At 35.0% G+C, this 10182-nt stretch overlaps 1 non-coding gene across 1 annotated transcript; it reads left to right on the top strand.

Moving 5' to 3' along the window:
- The first annotated feature begins 8869 nt into the window (after positions 1-8869).
- Positions 8870-8970, top strand: LOC123567027 (small nucleolar RNA U13). Its single transcript, XR_006689735.1, has one exon. It is a non-coding gene; the product is annotated as a small nucleolar RNA U13 (small nucleolar RNA).
- Positions 8971-10182: the final 1212 nt, after the last annotated feature.

The following is a 10182-nucleotide window of genomic DNA, read 5'->3' as shown; positions in this document are numbered from 1 at the left end:
AATATCTGGAAAATACACGAAGCTCCTGCAAATCAACAAGAAAAACAATAATAGACTACTAGACAAAGGAGATGAGCAAGCTAATTACAAGAGAGGAAACACAAAAACAGATGAAGAACTAAATGCATTAATAGTTGGAAAAATTCAAATTAAAAAACATCAACTGTCACCTTACATGTTAGACTGGCCAAATTAGGAAGCTGGATAATATTACACGTGGGCACATATATGGGCATAGAATCACAACTGCTTCTGTGTGGTTGATGTTCATGCAGACAGCAACAGACAGTCATTCTAGGGAGCAACCTGGCATCCACATTAAATCAAATATATTCAGATCCTATAACTCAGTGTTCAATTCCTGAGATCATGTCCCAAAGAAATTTGCATACAGGTCCAAAAGGGGACATGTACAATGATGTCAATCTCAGCATTGTTCTTGGTGGCTTGGAATTACAGGTGACTTGTAAGTTCACCACTGGGGGATTTGAGAGGTAAAATGTGTGAGATCCAAACCGTAGAGTTTTAAACAGCAACTAGGACAGGTGCATCCAAGGCAACATAAATTTTATGAATGAATAAATAAATGTTAAGTAAATTAATGTAAACAAAAGGAAGATGTCTGTAAATAGACCAATAATGATAATGACAATATGGCATAAAGTGAAGACAATGATGGCTACAACTCTGCTCCTGAGATCCAACTCACCAAAAAACAAGTAGCAATAGAGAAAATCTCATGTCTGCTTGTGTATTGAGAAATTCCTTCCAAAATATAGCTGTGGTATTTTAGAGTCATACTAATCTTCTCCGTTCTGATAGTGAATTTTTTATTATTTAAATTATTTTAAAATGTATAATGGGACAGTGAAACTTAAAAACTTATTAGCACAAAATGGCCAGGGAAATAATTTTGTTTTTTGAATTTCCAAATCTTTCCATCTCGAATGAGATAAAGTGGCCAGTAGTCAGGTCCACTCTCCTCTGTCTGTATTTTGGGAGGAAATATCCAAAGCCCCTCCTCCAGTTCTATTCCTATGGCCAGGAGCTAGGAAAAGTGCTGCAAAAAGACTGAGTTCTAGGCAGAGACCTTGTGTAAATCTTGTTTATTCACTGCATTCTTTAGGCCTGCCTGGATCCATTCTGGTAAAGTACAGGCCAAGTACCAAATATGGGAGCTCAGCCCAGTTTATTTCCAATTTATGTGTTTTGCTATAAGAATGTTAGTATTATCAGCAAATTGGAGGATTCGTCCAATCTCCAATCTTGGTTCTTTCTTCCTAATTATTTTATGAACAGGTTAAATAAAACCAGTCTCAGGTATGATCTTTATGGGGCCCCAACGCCTACCCTTCTCTTTACTTCTTATCTCAATCCACCACATCTATGTTAATGCTACAACCTCCTCTTATGAAGTGACATCATTTTTGTCCCTATCCATCCCCATATTGATTCCACACTTCTCCAAGCATGCACTATTGAGATTTAGATGTGATTTACTTTATCCCAAGTTCCAAGGTGTACCCTGGTTATATTAGGCCACTTAAGTCATTTCTGTCCTCTTCACCATAACGCTTGCCTAAGAGTCAATCTTGCAGGTCCAGTTGTGGTACTGCCTAGGACTTTGGTTTAATTGGGAAGAGATGCTCTCTCTGGCCTTGGATGTGAACAAGGAAGCATGTAACCATGATTTTTCTGGAACCCACGTTGAGGCATGGAAGAGGATATTGCTGAATTAATTTCAGAGAAATAGGGTTAAAGCACTGATCAAAAGATGCCTGAAGCCTGATTATCCACAGACAATTTTCCGTCATCATTTAAGTCATTTTGAGTTGGGTTTTCTATTATTTCATCCTAACAGATACAACTGCTTAGACAGACTAATCTTTATTTCCCAACTGACTTCTAGAAAAGGTCTCTAAGGATAACTCTTCTCTATCTGGGTTAAATGCTCTATTTCATCCCCAGACTTTGAAACAGGCAAGAAGTTCAGAGATTAAAAAGTCAGCAAGCCCAGATAGTAAACCATCTCTCTTGTTCAAAAACTCACTTCCTGGCTTTCTAAATTTCAGAGTTAGAGAATCTCACAAATGCAAGAGATTCAGAAGTCATACTTATCAGCGTGGTCGACTTGGTAATTCATGACTCCTGATTCAGCTTAAGGCTGGTAACCTCTCCTTCTTTATCTATAAAATTCTCTGGGAGGAGAATCTGCCCACATGTTAATACCAGATTTAAGGACCACTCGGGAGTTATCTTAGTTGATGGAACATAGTTTAATGCTGTAATACTATGAAATCATGGCAAATGTTTGTATAATGCCTACAATGTGCTAGACATGTTCTAAGCACTTTATATAACTCATTTAACTTGCATTTAATCCATATTACACCATTTCAGGTAGATGCTATTATTATCTACATTTTGTATATGAGGAAACTGAGGCACAGAGAAGCTAAGAAACTTAGGCAAGGTCAGACAGCTAGTAAGTGTAGACTCAGAACAAATCTTGAGAGCTGGGTTCCAGACTACATGCTTAATAAGTACATCAAGAGAGTAAAATGAATTCTATGTCAAGTATATAATGGTGAATTTTATAGAGATTACATAATCATAGAGTTCATAACTATGAGTTTTTGTGATCTCCTTGATGGTTTTGCAGTGATCCATCCACCTACTGTATTCCACAGTTCTTAAGAATGGCTGACCTCTATTTACAAGGTTGCTAGCAAACATTAGGTATGCCACTTCTGAAGAGGAAAATAATTATTTCATAGAAAGTTAACCCACTCATTTGTGGCTTCAGCCTACCTAAGCCTTGGTCTCAAAAGCTCTAAGCTGTGACCAATAGCTCACAGCTGTGCTGTGCTCAAATGTCTGCGTGAAGAATATGATGGTGGTTCATCTCTGTGGGAGTTTGGTTATTGATTCTAAAAATTCCTTCTCTGATTGCACTTCTTCAGGATCAGGATGATATATCACTTTTTTCTTCATACAAATAAATGTATTTGAAAATAAATACACATGAGATTTTTATATAATAACACTATATGCAAACAAGAATGGCTAATATTTAAAAAGACTGCTAATAGTAAGGATTAATGAATATGTGGATCAATCAGAATTCTCATATAATGCAGTTGAGAGTATATTTTGAAATAGCCACTTTGTACAGTTATTATTTATTATCTACTAAAGCTAAAGGCATCCTTATTTTTTGATCTGGCAATTCCACTTTTAGGTATATAACCAACAAAGTAACATGCGATATGCTCCTCAAAATACAATCACTGAAATGCATATTGCAGTATTAGTTGTAAAACTCAAAAACCGGGTGTGAGGGGGCAATCCCCAATACCCATCAGCATGATAGGTAAACAAATGTGATATATCCACTCAATGAAATGTTACATCCATCTACAGATACATGCAAAAATATGGAGGAGTCTCACAGACATGGTGTTGAGCAAAAAAAGCCAGACCAAAAAAGAGCACATACTGTATGAGCCATTTTATATAACACAAAAACTAGGGGAACTCCTCTATGCTGCTAGGTTACCCTGGATGGGCAGTGCTGGAGGGAGCATGGGGGCGTTTCTGAGATCCTGTTGTTATCCTGATTTTTTATTTGGGTTCTGGTTATGCAGATGTGATTAGTTTGTGAAAAGTTGTTGTGCTGAACACTTAGGATGTACATACTTTTCTGCAGATATGTTGTACTTCAGTAGAATGTTTTTAAAGTACATGTATGCAGTTTTCCCTGCAGAGGCTCAGTGAAGAGGACAAACTGTCAGTCTCTCAAGACAGTGAGCTGTTTTGATCTTTCTCAGACAACGATCCTTGATTCCAGAGAAAAGCCTGACCAGATCCCATAACCTTTTAACCATGAAAGAACCAGATAGACCAAAGTGAATGTTTAAAATATAGTAAACCTATTTTTCAGATTTCTAAAATGGTTGAGTGGAAAAAAATCAATAGTATTTTTAACTAGAAAGATTGTCCCATGTTGACCTTTATATTAATTTTCTGAATAGTTGGATTTGGAATTTCAAAGCCTGTATTGGTTTTTTTGGGGAAAAATGTGAGTTTTCCAGTGATAGTGTTACTAACTATACAACTTGGAAGTCTGTGTCTATTTTGACAAAATAATTTGTGTTTAGTTTACTAACATTGTAACATATTCAGTTCTTTTTGGAGAAAGAAAAGAGACATATTATGGATAATTTGCATTGACTCTTCTCTTGAAGTTTTGCAGATGATACATGATCAATGTTCAAGATACCATTTCTGTTAGGAATTCAGATTCAACCATCATTGATAGAGAACTTCCTTTGCACAAAGCACCATTCTGGATATTTTATATTTTTCAATTAATTTAATTTTTATTTCAATTGTGTGATGTGGATATTTAACCCCATCATACGGATAAGGAAACTATAGCTATAGAGATTGATTTATCCAGCTAGAATTCTGACTCTAAATCTAGGACTTTTAAAAAATCATGCTAGGTAACCTTCAGAGACTGTCTTCTAGAAAATGTCATTGCAGAGAAATCTAGGAGGCAGGGAGCCATATCCTATTGTCACCAAGGCATCATCCTATACTCATAAATCAGCAGATGTGAGGCCAGGAGAAGCAGGTATGGAGAAAGGAATACAGGCTCAGGAAGGTTACGGGCAGACAGGGAGAGCTTGCCAGGGAGAGCTTGCCAAGCATTTCCATTCTTTTCTACTTAGGATGAGGGCTAAACAAACAAAATACAGTCCACAGTTTTTTTCTCTGAATCAAACATGAGTTTGACTACCTTATTATAAGGAAATTTACCAGCCCTTTTTCATCTTTACCAGTTCTTTTTCATCTGCACAAGATATTGGGAAGGAGAAACAAACCACAGAGCCCTTTTGTCCCATGATCTTGACCTTGGAATTGCTAAAGAATGTGCTCATTTTTCTTTGTCAGAAGCTGTATTGGAACTGAAGAGTGAAGAAATTGAATTTTGTAAACAGAGTTCGGAAAAGACGCACTTTGGTTCCAGGAAAGAATTCGCAGTGACTCCACTCAATGAGAGTTGAGTTGGCAGCTTCAACATCTTCTCTGGGAAGCCCCCGAGTAGCTTGGAGAATTGATGTTGCATAAAAGGATAATCACTGTCATTTAAAAGAATTAGTGTTTGGGTTCTTCAAGTGACATTGTGAGAAGAAAAATATTTATTAAAGATTGGCCTATAGAAGGAAAAACTAGATCCCAGAGACAATAACAAGAGAAAAGAGTAGTGATCTCATCTCTCCTCCTATTAGGGAAGAAAAAGCACACACACACAAAAAAAGTAAAAAAAAAAAAAAAAAAAGTTGGTGTGACTGATGTTTTATTCTTTATGCCTTTCCCTTTAAAACAAAAATAGACTTGGAAGTGGAATAGTGAGACCACTTAGATATGTACAAAATTTTGCTCTTAAAACTCTCCTTGACCCTTAGAACCTTAGCCCTAATTGCTATTTTCACTTCTAAATATCATTCTGCATGCATTCATTTATTTAATTGCTTGTGCCTACTGAGTCTTTTTTCTCCTATTACTCTATTTTGAATTTGAATTGAGCAAACACATAACTTTGGTTGGAAACGTCAGCTTTCAGAGGCTTTTAATTTTCTTCTAGATTCCTTGAATAACCTCTAAATTACTACCATAAAAGCCAATTGATGCACAGAAATTTTTCCAAAGAGCGGTCATGGTTTTGAAACTTAAGCCTAGGGCTATCATTTGAGCAAAATCTTTTGTTATTTGTGAATTTGTTTTCATTTGGTTTTCCACTTGAAATTAATTAAATAATTTAAATTGAAACAAGTTGAGGTACATCTGGAAAGAGCAGCTGCCAAATAAATGCTTGTTGAGTTAATAAATAAATGAATGAATGGGCTAATATGCTTAAATCTGATTCTGTCTCTGAATCTGAGGGAAAAAAAAAGTGGTTGACATTAACTCTTCCTTGATTGGTCCAAGACTTGTACAGGACACTGAAATCTCTAGTTACTTTCATCGTGAGGGGTCCTCTGGAATTTCTTTAATGAAGAGATCTTGAATATACAACTAGCCCTTAGAAGAGGTTACAAACTAATTGTCTCTGAGCTAAATCCAGCTCCAAGCATATTTTATTTGACATTCACAGACTTTTAAATTGTTTTAATTAAAATTTACAAACTAGGAGATTTTACCTAAAAGCATAGGTTCTATCTCTTCTTGTATTAGCTCTGCACTTCTCCACAGTATCACACACATGGACGAGAATAGCAGCTACTTGCTGTAGATAAGGCATAGGCTCTACAACTTACTAGAGTCCACGTTTGCCCTAAAAGGAATTACTATTAATAAGTATTTGCACTGTTATTTTTCATGTATGTAGTAAGCATATATTTCTCTGTTTTACAAACTTAGACTGAGAGCTATATAATTCTAGAAAAAAATGGAAAAAATCATCTATTTTTCTTTTAATAGAAAAGTTCATTTTATATAAAAGTTAAACCTTTAAAAGAAAGTCTGCCTGGCTTCTTTGGGCATCTGTGCTTACAACTCTTGCCTTACTATCTTTTTTCTGTGATTCTTTGCTTTTTGTTTCTAACAAAGCAAATAATCTCTATCACAGAAAAAAGACAGTAAAGCAAAAGGTTTGTTTCTGCTTTTGTTTCTTTTATACAAGTCATAATGGAGAGAAAATTTATTCTTGTCTATAAAACAAACCTTTTCCAATATTTTAATTTTTTCTCTCAAGGTTTATCTGAAAAGTGATTTCATCAACCCATGTTGGAAGCTTATCAGAGACTGTTGGTGTGAGACAAAAACTGGGGAGATGAAACCATGAGTCGATTCAGACAAAAAGTCAGTCATGAACTGGGACCTGGCATCACACACTGGGGCTGAGCCAAGCTGGAGTCAGGCAGGAAGTCAAGGACCAGAGCACCAAAATCAGACAATTACCAAGAGGGGCCAAGTCAAGAACTTACTGGAAGAGCCAAGTCAGAGATCAGGAAACTTGAAGAAGAAAATATGTTTGGAACCTGTATCCTGTCTACTTCTTAAGACTTCAACACACATAGAAGTTTGAGGCCACATTGGGTTTTTGGCAACTAGGTTTATCTTAAACTTAAAAAAATGCTTTTAAATAATGTTCTAACTAATTTTTCCACCAGGTAACTTGATATAAACATACAAATGATTCCTTTAGCAACTTCTTTTAAAGTATACATTTTATTAAAGTATAACACACATTCGAGTGTTCAGCTTAGTGAAATTTTACAAGTGAACATACTAGATAAACAGCATGTAAATCAGTACATAAAACATTATCAGTACCTTTATGCCCCTTACCAGGCACTACTCTTCCAAGGATAGCCACTATGCTCATATACAACACACAGATTACTTTTTTCCTGCTTTTTATTTACACTAGTGAAATAATACAGTTTATGCTGGCTTCTTTTATTCAACATTATATTTGTGAAAATTATATATGTTACATGTAGCATTATTTTTCTGTTGTTGTAAGAAAATTCCACAATTTAGGCATTCATTCTATTCTTGATGGACATTTGAGTTAGTTTTGGTTTGATGTTAGCACAAAAAATTCTGCCATGCACATTTTTTTTCATGCTTTACGGTAATTATATGTATGCATTTCTTCTGGACATACGCTCACAAAGGAAATTGCCGAGTCATAAAGAATGCTCATGGTCGGCTTTCCTAGAAACAGTCAAATAGTATTCCAAAGTATTTATATCAACCTATATTCCCACCAAGAATTTAGGAGAGTTCTGTTTGATCCACAAAATCACCAACACTTGGGATTGCTTGTCTTATTCATTTTAGTCATTCTTGTAATTGTGAAATGATATTGGTTTCAATTAGCATTTGAACTTATCAAGTTGAACACTTTTCCTATGTTGGTTGGTCATTTGAATATCTTCTTTTTGTAAAGTGTCTTTTCATTTATTTTGCCTACTTTATCTATTATGTTATCTGATTTTTTTTCTATTCATTTTTGGGAGTTTTAAAATATACATTCTGTATATGAAATTTTTGGTGATATCTGTATTGCAGTATCTTTGTTCATTCTGTGGCTTGTCTTATCACTGCCTTAAAAATATGATTTGATGGACTCTCATTCTTAATTACAATGTCTTCCAATGTGTCTCTTTTTCTTTATGGTTAGTGCTTCTAGATTGCATCAAGGTCATAAAGACATTCTTCTAAGTTTTAACCTAGGAACTTCATTGTTTTACCTATTGTATTTCAGTCTACCATCTGTCCACCTGAAATTAATTTCTATTTACAGTGAAAACAAAAATTAGGAATGAAAATTTCTTTTGTCCAATATGTATATCCACTTGACCCAACATCATTTATTGAAAGCATCCTTTCCGTTCCCCCACTACACTCCAACAATCAAGTGACCTTGAATATGCAGGTCTGTTTCTGGACCCTCTATCTGTTTCATTGGTCTGTGTGTCTATTCTTGCACAAGTACCACACTGAAACTGCTTAATTACAACATTTCTTAATACCTAGTAGTGTATAAACCAGTAAGGTTTGTTTTTCCTTTGTAATATTATCTTAGTTATTCTTAGATTTTTGCATTTCTGATATAAATTATAGAGACATCTTGTTAATTTCTACATGTACACATTCACACACACATACACATACACACAAACTTGTTTGAAATTTTATTGAATTTTCATTAAATTTGTAGACATTTTCTCCATGTTGAGTCTCTTTATTCATTAGCATGGCTTTAGTACTTATTTATTAGGCTTTCAGGTTTTTCTCAAACTTACTTGTATTTCTCAAACTTACTTATATTTCTCAAAAGAACACATTGATTCTTTTGTATCTCACACGTGTGACTGAGTTTTTAGGCTCATGTGTGAGATATGCTTCCCTCAAAAATTGTTATGACTGTGGCATGTTACCTGTGTGATGTGAAAATAAAAAGGCCACACCATCTTCCCTAGGAAATTTAAAGGAAGATCACTACTATTTTTAAGCTTTTTGCTATTTCGTTAATATATCCTTTGTCTCATTGCATAAGGAATAATTATTTAAAGTATAAAACTTTAAACTACTAAAAAAGAGGAGAGGAAGTCAATAAAATTTCATTCACGATCTCAACCATCTTGTATTAGTGTGTTGCATTACTATAAAGAAATACCTGAGACTGGGTAATTTGTAAGGAAACAGGTTTATTGACTCATAGTTCTGCAGACCGTACAACAAGCATGATGCTGGCATCGGCTTGGCTTCTAGGGAGGCCTTAGGAAATGTACAATAATGGAGGAAGGCAAACAGGAAGCAGGCCCATCTTACATAGCCAGGGCAGGACCAAGAGAGAGGTGCAGAGGTGCCACATACACACTTAACCAACCAGATTTCATGAAAACTCTCTCATGAGAACAGCACCAAGAGAGATGGAGCTAAACCATTGATGAGAAACTGCCCCCATGATCCAACCACTTCCCACCAGGTCCTACCTCCAATGTTGGGGATTACAATTTGACATGAGATTTGGGCAGAGTCACATATCTAAGCCATGTCATATCTTGTATACTCACGGTGAATATTTTGGTGTAAATATCTTCCATATATACCATTAAAAGGGTATCATATTATATATATATGTTCTTGTGTATCCTCCTTTGTCTCTTAACAATCTTTCAGAAGTATTTTCTTGCTCAAAAATTATCATTTAAACATGACTCTTTAAATTACTAAATAATACAATGGGTATCAAATGTGTGGGTATCAAATAAACTATTTAATAAAGTACTTATTGGTAGTTTCAAATTTTATTTTTAGATTATTTTTTCTATTCTGAGTAATGCTGTAGCAAACACCCTTGTAAATAAATATTTGGTTTTATGACTATTACAGCTTTCTAAAAATATTGAAATAGAGATGGATGCACTTCTAAATGTTTAATTCTCATTGCTAAATTACTATGAAATGTTAACACCAATTGATATAAACCACAACATTGTAAGAAAAGGCCCATTTCTCTGCAACACCAAATGGTGTTGGCAATAAACTACATTTGGTAATTTTCCCCCCAGAAATATAAAATGCATTTTTCCAAGTTTCCCCTGAAAACTTCAGTGCCACATAAGCTCTTTAGGAGATAGAGCTTAATGGTTAGTA

Source organism: Macaca fascicularis, chromosome 9 (genome assembly GCF_037993035.2).
Source record: "Macaca fascicularis isolate 582-1 chromosome 9, T2T-MFA8v1.1".
Lineage (NCBI taxonomy): Eukaryota > Metazoa > Chordata > Mammalia > Primates > Cercopithecidae > Macaca > Macaca fascicularis.
Note: the sequence above shows the minus strand (reverse complement) of the source record. Positions and strands in the feature narration are given on the sequence as shown.